Consider the following 15,165-nt stretch of genomic DNA (forward strand, 5'->3'; position numbering starts at 1 on the left):
AACCGATCAGGCGCGACTCTTCAGGCATATCGAGTCTCAGCAGACTATCGTAGGAAGTGTTTTAGAGGTCCGGCCCTAGGATGGTTAGATTTTCATCCTCCTTTGGCTTTCCAGCATCTCATAGAGCAGCGAGCGGTTTTTCAGATAATCCCTCAATATCTTGTTTGCACTGATGAAGGGAACAAGTGGTTCCCGAAATATCGGTTTTTGCAAGAATAAATACCCACACCAACGAAAAAGAAACAACAAGTTTTTATTACTTCAATTAATTAATCGTTGGAAACACCGCATAATTTCACTCTGAGTACCCAGAATATCTGTCCATCTTACGGGATTGAAGGCGTTTCTGACATCAAGTGTTATGAGGAGCACTATCCGTCGAGATCGGCGGCTGTGTACCTCGGCTTGATGAAGTGCATCCACGACCTCAATAACAGCATCTACCGAGGATCTCTCTGTTTTGAACTCGAGGATAAGCCCCCAGCAGCGCAGATCGCTTCAGCGTAACCAGCCCGACCTGTGCATAAACATATCCATGCACGCACATCTCCGAATGCGTACGGGTACATATCCACACGCATTCACCGAGCATTCCCTTATCTGCACGAAGGGACATGATTAATAGGAGGTCTGGATATTTGATGAAAAGGTAGGAACTGCGAATCATCCCGCATGCAGTGTTGTTCTACGTTGACTTGAAGGGGGAGACCATGTATGCAGAACGGGGGTAAAAAATCAAATGCAAGAATGAGTACTATCCAAAGCTGACATCAGTTCTGGCGCTTGATGCAAAAGGGAGGAGTGCGAGGGCTCTAAACTGATCATTTCTTTCACAGACGCATCCTCAGAAAGTACCCAACGCAAAAATCCAAAAAAAATCACGAGCCTACTACACCTCAAAATACTCGCCATCCCAACACCTTTTCAAATTAAGTTAATAATGATAATTACCACATTTATTATGCGCTAATCAAGGCTATATCATCTCCCCTCTCGGACACCACCTTGTCGTGGTGGGGGAGCCTGTGGTAGTTTACTACTACACTAAGTGTATCCAAAAACACATGAAGATGGAAACAAAGGATTGTAACCCTCCAAGTGGTAAGAAGTCACAGACTTGGAATCTACCCGCGATTTTGAGAAATCAGGTCATGGCCAAGACACGGATTTTGGAGGCCTCACCTAATTCATTTTTCCGGAGAAATCTGTGAAAGTCAGGCTCTCCACTTCAGTGGAAAACCTACACCCGGTGTCTACGGCGCGGTCAGCCAAAAAGCGCAGTACAGCAACTCTCTTAATGAGAAGAGTTGTAAATCTGACTACGGCCGGCCTGTCGGTGACACTGTTGTCTAACTCTTCTAAAATGTGGGAGAGGAAGGCTTGGCAGAAGGCCGCAATGGAGAAGGGATTACAGGCTTGCCTTCTCCCCCTGTACCAAGAAAGACGGAAGAAAGGGGAGCTGGTAATGTGGTCACAACTGGTATAATGCCGGTATGTGAAAACAGATCCATGTAGCCCGGATTCCGTAAACCTGGGAGGGCTTCTAGCCGACGACAACGGAAGGCACTGCGAAAGAAACTAAGTGTGGCGATATCCAGAGAAATCGGACGCAAGAAAGCAGAACTTTCGGCGGTAGGTGAGGACAAGCTGGTAACCCCGGCTTTTATATTAGACTGCAGTTATCGCTACAAATATAAGAGTTAGTCAAATCAACCTGCAGCATGCCAAAGCTTCTTCCTATCTATTGATGACCGCGAACCTAAGGTGCGCCCCTACCTTTGTGGGGTCACGAAAGTCCTGGGGGGTTTAACGTGAGTACCTGCCGTGAAGGCTTAATCACACGGTCCTCTTCGGACACGGATTGATTTTGGGACTACAATCAGAGCCCCGCCATGCAAGCACAGCGGTCCTGGTTTATACTGAGTGCAGGCTCAGCATTCATACCAGTGGATGCGAGGCCTATCTAACACCTCTGCCGCAACTAAGGGGTACGGCACCCGAGTTGTAAAACGCAACTCCACGCGTGAGCTCCGAGGAGCTCTGCCCGCAATGTAGGCATAACCACAACCACCATGAAACTCCCACTAGGGGGCCAACCGCAAATAACCGGGCCGAGAGCACATCCTCCAGGATTTCTCCTGGAGCATATGCTCTCAGAGGGCCATCCCGGTTCCCATGGTACCAGATAATCTCCGGTGAGGCTTCGTGGCAGAGCCACTTCAGATGAGTTCCTTGCAGACTCGGGTCTGATCGCCCTCCTCGAGTACGTGCGGACGGAACTCCCCAACGGGTTAACTCTTTGTGGGGTCAGTGAAGCCCATAGTGTTTTACGTAGGCACCTGTCGTGAGACTTAATCCTACGGTCCTCTTCAGACACGGATTGATTTTGTGACCACAATCAGAGCCCCGCTGAGACAAGTCACAACGGTACCAGTCTATACCAAGTGCATGGCTTAGCATTCATACTGGTGGATGCAAGAATTACCTAAATCTCTACCGAACTATGGAGTACGGCACCCGTGTTGATACGCAACACCACGTCGAGGCCCGAAGGTCTCTTCTCGCTTGAGCACAACCACAACCACCATGAAACTCCCACTAGGGGGGCCAACCGCAAATAACCGAGCTGTCCTCACATACAACAGGAGTTCACCCGAAGTATGTGAGTCCAGGGGCTTTCCCGGTTCCCATGGTACCAGTATACCCCTGGTAAGGTTTCGTGACCAATTTATCACTTCAGATGAGCCCCCGTGCAGACTCGGGTCTGATCGCCCTAATTAGGTCTTTGGAGCATTCGCCTACTGAATCACGGCCGGCAAGCCAAAGTAATTAACTTAGTGGGGTCAGTGAAGCCCATAGTGTTTTACGTAGGCACCTGTCGTGAGATTTAATCCTACGGTCCTCTTCAGACACGGATTGATTTTGTGACCACAATCAGAGCCCCGCTGAGACAAGTCACAACGGTACCAGTCTATACCAAGTGCATGGCTTAGCATTCATACTGGTGGATGCAAGAATTACCTAAATCTCTACCGAACTATGGAGTACGGCACCCGTGTTGATACGCAACACCACGTCGAGGCCCGAAGGTCTCTTCTCGCTTGAGCACAACCACAACCACCATGAAACTCCCACTAGGGAGGCCAACCGCAAATAACCGAGCTGTCCCCACATACAACAGGAGTTCTCCCGAAGTATGTGAGTCCAGGGGCTTTCCCGGTTCCCATGGTACCAGTATACCTCTGGTAAGGTTTCGTGACCAATTTATCACTTCAGATGAGTCCCCGTGCAGACTCGGGTCTGATCGCCCTAATTAGGTCTTTGGAGCATTCGCCTACTGAATCACGGCCGGCAAGCCAAAGTAATTACAGCGTATCCCGGTGCCACCACGTGGAGGTTCTCCTCGACCACTTGGTTTTGGTTTGGCCGATAGGGTTGCCGCCCCATCTTCCTCGCCGCCACCTCTGAGCACCACTTGGTGGGGTCAAGAAGAAGTGAAGTAATTGATCTGCAATCTGTCTGAACCGGCCGTGATGGTGATCCCCGTTGCCCTTCTTGCTAGGGAGCGTCAGGCCATATACAAGCGCAAGGGAGATGAGCCAAGGGAGGTGGTTGCTCGCGAAGAACGGCAACACACTCTAGACGAGTGGCAGCTCTCTTGGCAAAATGAAACTAGAGGCAGATGGACAGCATGGTGAGACTGACTATTTCCTTACCCAATTTTTAAGTGGGCATGGAAATTTTCAGTCTTACCTGCACAAGATTGGAGAGGCTCGTTCTCCGGATTGCGTGTTTTGCAATGGAGTTGTGGACGACGTCCACCACACTTTCTTTTCTTGTGGAAGGTGGGATGGGGTTCGTCAGCAGCTCTATTTAAACACAGGGGATCTCTCTCCAGACAACATTGTCGAAGAGATGCTGAGGACTGCTGACAGGTCGAACCGTGTTGCCCATTACGTTCGGACCCTTCTCGTTGCTAAGAAGATAGAACTCGACCGGTGGAGGAGCCTTGAACTGACAGTTCCCTTGCCCCTCTCCTCTCCCGTTGGTGAAAGGAATTCCCTGATTTGAAGGCTCCGCAAGGCGGAAGAGTTCGGGGACTAGCCCGAAGTAATGTGACAAACGGTTCCAGGCTAGCTCTCTGACGATGGGGAGGTGTTTAGTTGGTAGTCCGACGACGTACCGAATCGGGAGTCCAACATTGTGTGCGTAAATGCATTCACCTACTCTACCCCCAAAAAAAATGTATGCACAACGGGGGTGAAAAGTTTTTTCACCGAATATAGTGACGTAGGGTATCAAATGTAAGGATGGTTCTTTCCAAAGCTGACTACAGTTCTGATGCTTGATGCCATGAGAAGTGCGATGCTCTAAACTGATCATTTCTTTCACAGACGCATCCTCGGAAACTACCCAATACAAAAATCCCAAAAAAGTCACGAGGCTACTACACCTCAAAATACCCTCCATACCAACACCTTTCCAAATAAAGTTAATAATGATATATTATCACATTTATTATGCACTAGTCTAGGCTATATCATGCTCTAATACCACCAAGTTTGGTGGAAATTACAATATTACTAACAAAATTATAATAGGTCAAATTTGCCTCTTTCGTGTTGTTTTGTGGCTTTGAATGTCGAATGATACTAAAGCGAATAGCCTGATAAATCAAATGCATAAACATTCTGAGCTAGGTACAAATGGGGCAAGAGTCCATTTAAATATGCTTATATAAGCAACACACAAACCCTCTCTTACTTAAAGCGTTCAGTTCCCGGTTTCCCGACATTAGTGTAGTCTTATATGCGTTGGAAATCAGAAGCATATGCTTTATTATGAAATTGCTTCACAAATCAGCACAACCTGATGAAATGGCGTTCCACAATTGGTATTCTTTGCGACTGTCGCATTATAGAATGTCTCAAATCCAAACCTTACAGCAGTGTCGTTTGCCCTACCGCCCTCTATGTTTCTGAGTGTTGGCGGACCATCAAAAATAATGAACAGCGCTTCGCCTTAATAGAGACAAAGATGTTGCGTTGCACTAGTTTCGTAATATGACATGGTCACCTCGGAAATGAGGGCATATATGATCGATATGGGGTTGCACCCATCGGGGAAAAATTGCGGGAGAGGCGTCTTCGATGGTATGGGTATGCAATTCGAGCTGCCGGGAACTCACTTACTCGGATTGGTTTGGACATCGAAGTCGACGGGAAACGATCCAAGGGGCGTCTGAAACAACGATGATCTGATGCATTCAAGACAGTCGTATAACCCAGGAAAATGGCGCAATTGATCAAGATGAGTCGATCCCACTACTGAAAGGGACAAACACCATAGAAAAAGAAAAAGTTTAGATCCCATTAGTGTGATTATGATTGTCCTCTACCGTCTCAGGCTCGGTTAGTGTAACAGATTTGGATTGAGTAGGGTGATGGGGCAATGATTCCAGGTATCGAGTCGGGCACGCTATTGAACAGGAGAAAGGCTAAAGAAAAAGGGGTTCCATGAATACCAGCTCTTCTTCAGTATCTTATCATTTAATTCACTCAGACTTTCACGGAATTCATAATTCATTATTTTGGCCCTTTCTTTTTAATTAGCCGGGCGTAAAATGCCTCTACAGGTATACTGATAATTTTTAGGGGCGCATAATTTCTTTTATAGCAACTTTCTGGAAAGATGCCACCCTTTTCCGACTTACTCATCCAGTGCTTCAATGTTGTAGAAACGTATGCGCATATTTTCATTCAGATGACCGATTTAATTAATTTGGCTTAAATAAGGCCACGTTTCCATCTAATTTATTGCAATATTAAAATTCAGGTGCCGACAATATTTATTATCATCGAGAATTCAGCCACATGGAAAAATGTTGAAAGATGAAATGTTTAGAGCAAGAGCACTAATTTAATTAATTTAAACATTGTGAGCGCTAAGAGTAATGGTTTTATTGTATTCTAGACGCTAGTGAGCATTTTATGTGGACAGTTTTTTTATTTATCGCTCATTTGCAGGCCACTGACTTACAACCCTAACCTGTCCATGCATATTTTCTTCGGTTCTCGTTAGCTGGTGATTTGTGAATTGGTTCAAATTAGTAATAATATTCAGGTGTAAAAGCCACAAATGGGTAAATATTTATTCTCACGTTGATATTTTTCTCACAGTAGTTCTGATCAGATTGTGACCGCAGAATATTCGGCTAATGACGAATCAACTACTGCCCGCGATCACCGTCGAAGATTTTGGTGAAAAACCACAAGCTATTTTTCTAAACTTATATCTACATATTATGTAGAAAAGATTAAGATGTGTGTTCCTATCAGATTATTCGGATATGTTCTCATCTTGCTACAAAAGCAGAGGAAAGGGACGAAAACTTAATGAACCCAATAACTAAGCCCAGGAATTTCCCTTTGGTTTAAAGAATTCCTGTTCCTCGTGCGAAAGTCCCTCACGTTGGATTGAGAGGAAAATGGATGCACATTAAAATCATAAAGAAAGGTAAAAACAAAACATTTTAGAAGCCCCCAACTGTCTTTTTAATGATACCAAGACAAAACATGAGACGTGGATACAAAAAGAAAGTGAGGAGTGAAGCGAAGACTCCATACTCTGCTGGGAAGAAGCAACTCAGGTGACCGATCGAGATAACGATCTGAGTTGACAACGGTTCCATGGACCCATGAAAATTATTTATTATCCTGAAATCGATATTTTATCCGTTTTTCGTCTCTCTTTCTTGCTGTGGAAGAAGTTAAGGTGGTTTGCACATCTGAATGGTTGTGAAATGTATTTCTTGCTGGGTTGTGATAGCTTCAGTACGTACTGAGGTATAGCGGTAACTTTGTGGTTACTACTAAATAAAAATAATTCCCTGAAAGCTGAAGTAACCACCATAACTATCGAACACTCTTCAAAGTCCACCACAAAAGAAGAAATAAGAAATATCTCAGTTTCTAGGCCTCATCGGAGGGATAACCTTTCGCTATTACCTCCATCGCTCAAAATTTGGTGCGTTATCAGTTCAAATCTCGGACAAGTGCCTCCATTAATGACGTACTGGATAAAAAAAAGTATTCAGCGCTAGAAATCATTAGTAGCACTATTTCTTCTCTGTTTTGAAAGATGAGCTACGACAAAATCCTACATTTGTGGAGAGGCGAATCTACAATTTTGAATAATGTCTTCAATTTCTATGGTCCAGCTTCATTCCCTTCGATATCGGAGACCATTACTCACGTCCGGCTTGAGGCATTTCTTCAACCCATTACAGCCGAAAGGTGTATCGAGCACCTGATACGTGTTAATTAATGCGAAACATTACGATCATTCCTTTCTGTTTTTGTACCTTAATTGGCCTAACGTTCTGTTGTGTTCTTGCCTGTTATCTGAGCCGTTCTTGCCCTCCTCGCCGGAACTTAAGTATTCTGGCGCTAATGGGATTCGTTTTTAATTGGTAATGAATACTTGGCTGGAGAGGCCAATTAAATGAGTATGTAAATATGTATTTACTTTTTTCTAGTGAACAAGTTATTAATTAGTGCTACATAATTAATTTCAAATAGTCGTCAAAGTTTCGATCAGAAAAATCTAAATTAGAAAACTCGAGGTTTAGTCCAGGAGGCAGATCTGTGAAATGATCTTAGGATTTTAACATCTGGTTACAACTAGGTCATCCTGGTTAGTTTACATGGGAAAGAAAAGCCTGAAGCACTTTCAGTAAGAAATATTATGCAGTTTCAGCGTGTCAGAAAATGGCTGCGTCTTATGTGAACATAGCCGATTTGCATCCTACTGTTCCCACTATAAAACAAATGAATAAACCATATATTGCCTAGAACAAGGTCGCGGGTGTCGGCAGAATCTACAACACACTCGTGACTCCAACCTCCATGACACCTATTGTCACTTGCCTTTTCGCCGACTGGACCCTTAAGATCATCTATAATCATGATATAGTTATCGGCAAGTACCTCATAGGTCAGGTCATTCTTTGATTTTATTATGAAGCTGTGAGTACTTTGACGGTTGGGAGGAGGTGATTGATATCACTCTGCTAACAGACGATTCTTAGGATGGACCTTCTTCTTCTCAGACCACAGTTGGATACTTTTCAATCAAGATCTCGCCGCAGAGGTATCCAAACCTTTCAGAGACCTCAATAGGATCGACTGTAGAAAGTTTGGTCAAGCTATTTGGAACAAATTTTCCGGTGCGCAAATTGGAAAAATTGGCACCACAGAAGAACTGGAGTGAAAGGTTGGGGTTCTATAAAAAGCATTCGAAAACGCCTTTAAACTCCCTTGCCTTGCAAAATACCACAAAAAACATTGCTACCGTGATGAAATGAAGCTTTGTCCTGGTCAGGAAGCTGACAAGGGAGGTCTTCAATTTTCGCTGCAGCACAAATATTGGCAGCATGTAGGACTTTCGACGAATCAGCCTCCCCTCTTTCGTATTGGACACCCTAGAGCGTGTCTTCGGCACTCACTTAAGGACGATTATAGGGAGAACGTTCCAGCATGCCTACCTAAAAGGCAAAACCACAGAGGCTGCTCTCAACAAGGTAATTGGCACTGTTGAGCAGTCACATACCCTAGTGGCTTTCCTGTCTATTGTGGGAGCATTTAACGCCATCAGTACCAACGCGATAAAGGAAGACTCGTTAAGGCGAAAGGATTGGAGGGGTATCTCACGCATTGGATAATATTCATGCTAAGAACCAGAATAATCCAGTCGGACATACTGAACAAAATAAGGCAACCCTAATTCCACCTCCAACGGTTGAATAAGCAATTCTTTCCCCCAATGTAAATGTGGGGTGTAATCCTGGATCCGAAGCTAAATTATAGATTGACCATAGAACAGCGGGTTAAGAAGCTGTATAGCTTTTTATGCCTACAGTAGAACCTCTGTAAAGAAATGGGGCTTCCTGCTGAGGATGTTTCTTAGGATGTATACAGCTGTGGTGCGTCCATCCAAACGTGCGGCTCTATTTTTTAGTGTCAGGCTTTGAGCAAAAAATACATGTGCAAGTGTTACTGGGCCTCTACAGTCCTACCCGGTTGATGCTCTCAATGTACTCCTATAGCTCCTCCCTCTGGAGTTCCACATAAAATACGTTGTAGTTCAGCGCTGTCTGACTACGTGAGTCCGGATGCCGGACAGCGAAGCTCTACAACCATAATAACATCTTAGGCGAAGTACCTCGCTAATCTGGGCATTCCCCACGGACTACACCACATGCAGGCCGAACGAGAAATTTTGCTGCCGACTTTTCAATCAGGGAAAAGTGGAAGATCGGCAGCGCGTTGGAAGGCTATGACATATTATTCTTCATCAAGCGATCAAAGATGATCTGTGGAGTCAGTCTAGGAATGTTTTAGGGTACGTACAGTGTATGGTCTCCCAGGGTTTGCCAGTATATTCGAAGCGGAAGTACTGACGATACTGGAAGCCTTTCGATGGTTGGGGCATGATTCGAACCCCATAACAATTCTGACCGACAGTCAAGCGGCCTGTGCAGCCTTGTACTCAGCAGCGATATCTTCCAGGCTGGTGGGGCAGGGTAGAAACGCTCTGAACAGTCTGGGCTTTGGGTTGCCGGTCATAGGAACATGGAGAAGAATGAGCGGCTGTCGGGCTAGCCAGGCAGGGCTCTGCTCATGGCAGTCTTCGGTGGTAGAGTCTATGCCCTGCTGGCGACTATCACGGGTGGAATCTATTGGCACTAATTAGCAGCCAAGTTAAGGAGGATTTGGCCCGCCTATAACAAAACCCGATTGAGAGAGCCTTTGTGCCAAATGCGTGCAAATGCATACAAGATTACGGCGTCTGCACGAGGCACTGGCCTATAGGGGACCATGCCGCCATACTCTACAATTCGCATTTCCAGAGCTGCGGAGAAAAGGAAGAAACCCTCAGGCTTTTCCTTTACGATTGCCCAGCTCTATCCAGAGCCATGCTACGGACACAAGATAAACCATTATTTGAGGACCTTACAGAGATCTCTAGCTGCAGGGTGGGAGAGTTGCCTTCCTTCGTGATTGCTACGGGCAGGCTCCGAAGGTCTAAGCCTGCTGGACTGTGGTTCTTTGCTTTTATGACAGCACCCATGGCCTTAGGAGTTTGTGACACTAAAACGGAAATGTTTTCCACCGAATATAACCATGTGAAGTATTCAATGAAAGGTTAGTACTTCCCTAGGCAGGTATTTGATGTTGGTAGCAAAGGGGAGTGATGACGGTCCGAAAGGGGTCAATTATTTCAAGGAGCTGTTGTCTGTATCTACACAACAATCTGAACAAAATTGTGGTGGTTCATCTAGCCTTCGAAATACTCTTCGTTGCGACATCTGCTCAAATAAAGTTAATAGTATATTATTATATTTTGAAAGTTTACTGCGGAACTTCTTTAAGTTCGTTCTAGATCGATAAAATTTTGCAGTAATATAGGATTTAATATGAAGCAAAAAGTTTGCTGGAAAACCTAATATTATTATCAAAGTTATACTATGTCCAAATTGCCTTTTCGGCGTCAAATTGCCATTCCTTAAGAAACAAAATGTTATCACCACATGGAATTGAGTATCGGGTATTTTCAACGTTTATAGGGGAGGATAGGGGGCAATGAAACAGTCGGTGAACCGAGCGAACCCAGAGGTCTAGTGCAACGTCAGAGAGCGCTAAGGCCGACTCTAAGTGAAGCCAGCAACCGCGCCCTTTCGACTAGTTGCGTGAAAAGCTGCACGATGTAAAGCGCGGTTTTGTCTGTTGAAACTACAATTTTTATTCAAACGAGTTTTATATTTAAGAAGTAAGATTAATTATTTTATTCAATTGGCTCTTTTAACATTCCATTGTGTGTGTATCTCTTACGATTTTGCCCGACTTTTGCTTATCCACTTGTTTACGTACCGCAAAGTTTGTCCTGTCGAAAAGCGAGAGGACTTGCAGGTGTATTGTGGGCATTCTGACAGGCCATAATTCACAAGCTGGGCATATGTTCAGAATAGGAATTACTTAAGATGATACGTGCCCCTTTTGTAATGAGGAAGCGGAATCCACGGAGCATTTTCTATGGGCGCATCGGGCATCAGATCTTTGGTGTCAATGTTCTCCAGTTGCGATGAGTAGCTTCACATCCACTAGCGGAAATCCTGCGATACGTTAATGAATCCGGAATATTCCGTTAGACGGGGGTAATGAGTACAATGGGCGAACAGGGCCAGAGTGCTCAGAAGCTGTAGTTTCTGCTTCTGTACTGCAACCATAGTCCAATTTGATTAAGCCAATGCCCACAGCTGCTTAGATTTCACCCAATTGCACATGTACATCACCATTGGCATCAACAAAATTACAGTATACGCAAGCACAATTGCTCGCCAATCAACCGCAACAACCGCAGGTGCAGCATCTACAACAGCCTTCATCTCAACAGCCACCACAGCATCATTCACGGTCACAGGTGCAACAACAGCTCCCATCAAATTGTTTCTCTGCGACAATCCCCGAGGAATACAAGGAACTTGAGGATAAGTAAGAGTTCCGCAGTCATACCAAACAAATCAGACTTACCAGGAGCTCTGGCGACTGCTAGCCGAAATGCAGCATCGCCTCACAATCTACAACCCCTTGAGCCGGCGCAACTACCTGGTCGATACACGCGCTGAAGTTTTGGTTGATCCGTTTTGCACAGAAAGAATTCGAACAACTTCTTAAGCAGGGTACTTGCATACCTTCAGACGTCTTAATGCTCAGACGATTTCAGACCGATACCCCATCCCACTCTTCCATGATTTTCTGCACTTTGTAGCAAACTGCGGTATTTTCTCTACCTTGGACTTAGTCAAGGCATACTACCATCAGATCCCTGTAGCTCCCGAAGACATTCGGAAAACAGCAATATACAAACCTTTCGAACTCTTCGAATTCACTCAACGTTTCCTTGAGGCCGGTCTAGTTCTTAACGTTGAGAAATGCAAATTCTTGCAATCGCAGGTGAGATTCCTCAGCCACCTGATTACTCCTGGAGGCATCCAAACGCACCCAGTCAAGGTGCAAGCTATTTCGAGCTTCGCGCTTCCAAAAACGGTTAAGGATCTCAGAAGGTTCTATGGCATGGTAAACTTCTATTGTCGTTTCGTGCCCAAGGCCGCCCGCCATCAATCAATCCTTAATGTCTTCTTGTCTGGACCGAAAACCAAAGACTCCCGTCTGATTCTGTGGTTCCCAGAGACTGTCCAGACGTTTGAGACCACCAAGAAACAGCTGGTGGATGCTACACTTCTGGGATTCTTTCAGCAAAATGCACCCCTTGCAATATTCGTCGATCCCTCAGACACTACGTAGGTGCGCCTCTTCATCAAAAAGTGAATCAAATCTGGCAGCGGTTGAGCTTCCTCTCAAAACAGCTCAATCCCGCTCAGCAGACCTACAGCACCTATAATCGTGAATCACTCGCCGCGTACTTCGCTATTAAATACTTCCGGTATTCGCTTATAGGCAGACCGTCCACATTATTCACGGAGCATAAGCCACTCACTTTTGCTTTGAAACAAAGGCCCGACAAAGCATTCCTTCGCAATTACGGCACTTGAGCTTTATCAACCAGTTGACTTCCGACATTCAACACATGTCTGGAAAAGATAACGTGGTTGCTTACGCTTTGTCACGTATTGCAGAGGTCAAGATCCCCGCCACCGTCGATTTTCCGGCAATCGACGAAATGCAGAAGGAAAGCACAGTTCTTCAGAGCTTGAGAACCCAAATGTATATTTAGGGAGTTTCCTATTTTTGGCTCTACATCCAGTATATCCCTGAAGGCCGCGACAATGACCCAAGACGACTCCTCTTGATCGCAGGCCCTGCCACTCGTTCTATTTGGCTTCCGGACAGGCAATCGAGAAGAGTTTGCTGCAAGTCCCGCGGAGCTGAAGCCGCGTGCGTCCGACCAGCAAGCTGCTTGTTTCGCAAAATATTATAAATGGTAATCTTATTTATCCCATAATATAAAGATTAAAAATATATTCGTTCTTGAACGAGAAAACTTTAAGCATTCCACAGTCACCAGGGACGAGCTGTTGGAGATCTGCAGTCGAATAGGCGACAGCAAAGCCCCGCGTGTGGACAGCATACCGAATAATTTTGCCGTGAAATGTAGACCGGATATGTTCGCGGAGTTGTTCGAAGCGTGCATGTTCGAGGGTATTTTTCCTGCACCATGGAGGGGTAGAAGCCAGTGCTGCTGCCTTAGGCTAACAAACCTCCAGGGTAACTGTCCTCCTATAGACCCATATGTCTTCTAGACACTATGGGGAAAATGTTTGAGCGGGTAATTTACAATAGATTATTCACGGTCGTCGAGAGCCAGGGCGGCCTTTCAGCCCGGCAGTATGGGTTCCGTAAAGTCAGATCAATCATTGATGCCATCAAAATGGTTACTGGCTTGCCCGGAAATGTAATTCACGGAAGGGGTTGTACCAGCAAATATTGCGTGGTGGTGACTCCGTAAGAGCGCACGCTCTGGTATAACACCTATGACGGACCCAAGGAGTACGTTGTCTCCGCGGGTGTTCCACAGGATTCTGTACTGGGCTCTGGGCTACTGTGTATATTGATGTACTTAACCTTCCGGTTCCCGAGAAGGCCACGGTGGTAGTTTACGCCGATGGCATAGCACTGGCTGTGGTTGCAAAGCATCTCGAAGATGCTGAGTTGTACGCAAGCGAAGCAATCAGTGCTGTAAATGCTTGGTTAGAGAGTGCTGGACTGGCACTCGCGGAGGAAAAGTCGGAAGCGGTCCGCATCCGTAAAGCGGCAAATCACGCCTGTATAGGAATTGGGAATCATATCATCACTTCCAAGCTGGCCAGATACTCCGGGAGTGATGCTAGATGGAAAACTCAATTTTAAGCAGCATATAGAGACTATTTGTGTAAAAGCATCCACCAGGAGTATGGCTCTGGAAAGGGTGAGGCTGCTCATAACCACGGTGGTGAGTTCTATCTTGCTGTTTGCAGTCCAGTCAGAACAGTCTTATGGGTGTGTTCTGCCGTCAGGATCGTCTCAGATGATGCAGCATTTGCCATCTTGGGAATGATGCTGATTGACATCCTGGTGATTGAGATAATGAACATGCACGGTGGACGAAAAGTATGGCATCATTTATTTTTTTAAATATTCCAAAAAATTATCGAAACTACTGCATTGTTTTTAAATAATTTATTAAGCTTACTTACTTGATTAATATTTGGTGTGATGTCCTTTCAATTCGCATCGTTCATTTATTTGCCTTCGGAAAATACCGGAGAAAATGAAAATATGATCATTACCGAATTGATCCCATTCACTTCGAACCCGTTCGATTAGCGATTGACGACTGGTTGAACACTGCTTCCTTCAATATTGGCCATAAATTTTCAATGGGAGTAAAATCAGGAGTGTTGCATGGGCAACACATGCAAACCTGTTTCCCCTTCGCTATACTGGCTTTCACGGTATGACATTGAGCTCCATCTTGCATAAGAATAGGAGATATTCCTTTTGGATATTGCTACCGGTTGTTAAAGAACTTCCAGTATATCGGTAACATTTTGTTTCGATAGTGCTCGCCATTAACGGAACAGTTTTCATCAAGAATGATAAGATGGGGTTTTCCATATAAACTTATCCTTCCGGCCACAATTATGATATCTTAAGCCCTCTTATAAGTCGTTGGACTGGCTGCATCGTTTTCGGATCCCATGTTTTCGCTATATCGTATATTTTGCCGATTTGGTTTTGGAAAAAGTTCGATAGGGGATTCTTCTGTAAAAATTTTGTAAGTTCGTTGTTTCTTCTCCCCCGCATTTTCTAGAGTGAAACCTTCGTCGATTAACCTCTTACAAAATCTTTTCCTGTTTTCAATGTTCTTTTCGGTTAGAAACGGCTTCGTTGATCTCATATATGCAGATTATCCCCAAGGGAGGCCTCTGATGTAATCTTTGACGGTATTTCTGTAGACGCTTGAACTCTGGTGACTGAAGACTTTTGTTATAGTCCTTGTTTCGGCTCCAACATTATCCTTTATCAGCATTCTTGTCTTTTTCTTATCGCCCGATTGGAGCACTTGTAGCCTCCTACCTTTTTCTCCCTTCTTCAATTTGTCCTG

This window comes from Hermetia illucens, chromosome 5, assembly GCF_905115235.1.
Source record: "Hermetia illucens chromosome 5, iHerIll2.2.curated.20191125, whole genome shotgun sequence".
In the NCBI taxonomy this organism is placed as follows: Eukaryota; Metazoa; Arthropoda; class Insecta; order Diptera; family Stratiomyidae; genus Hermetia; species Hermetia illucens.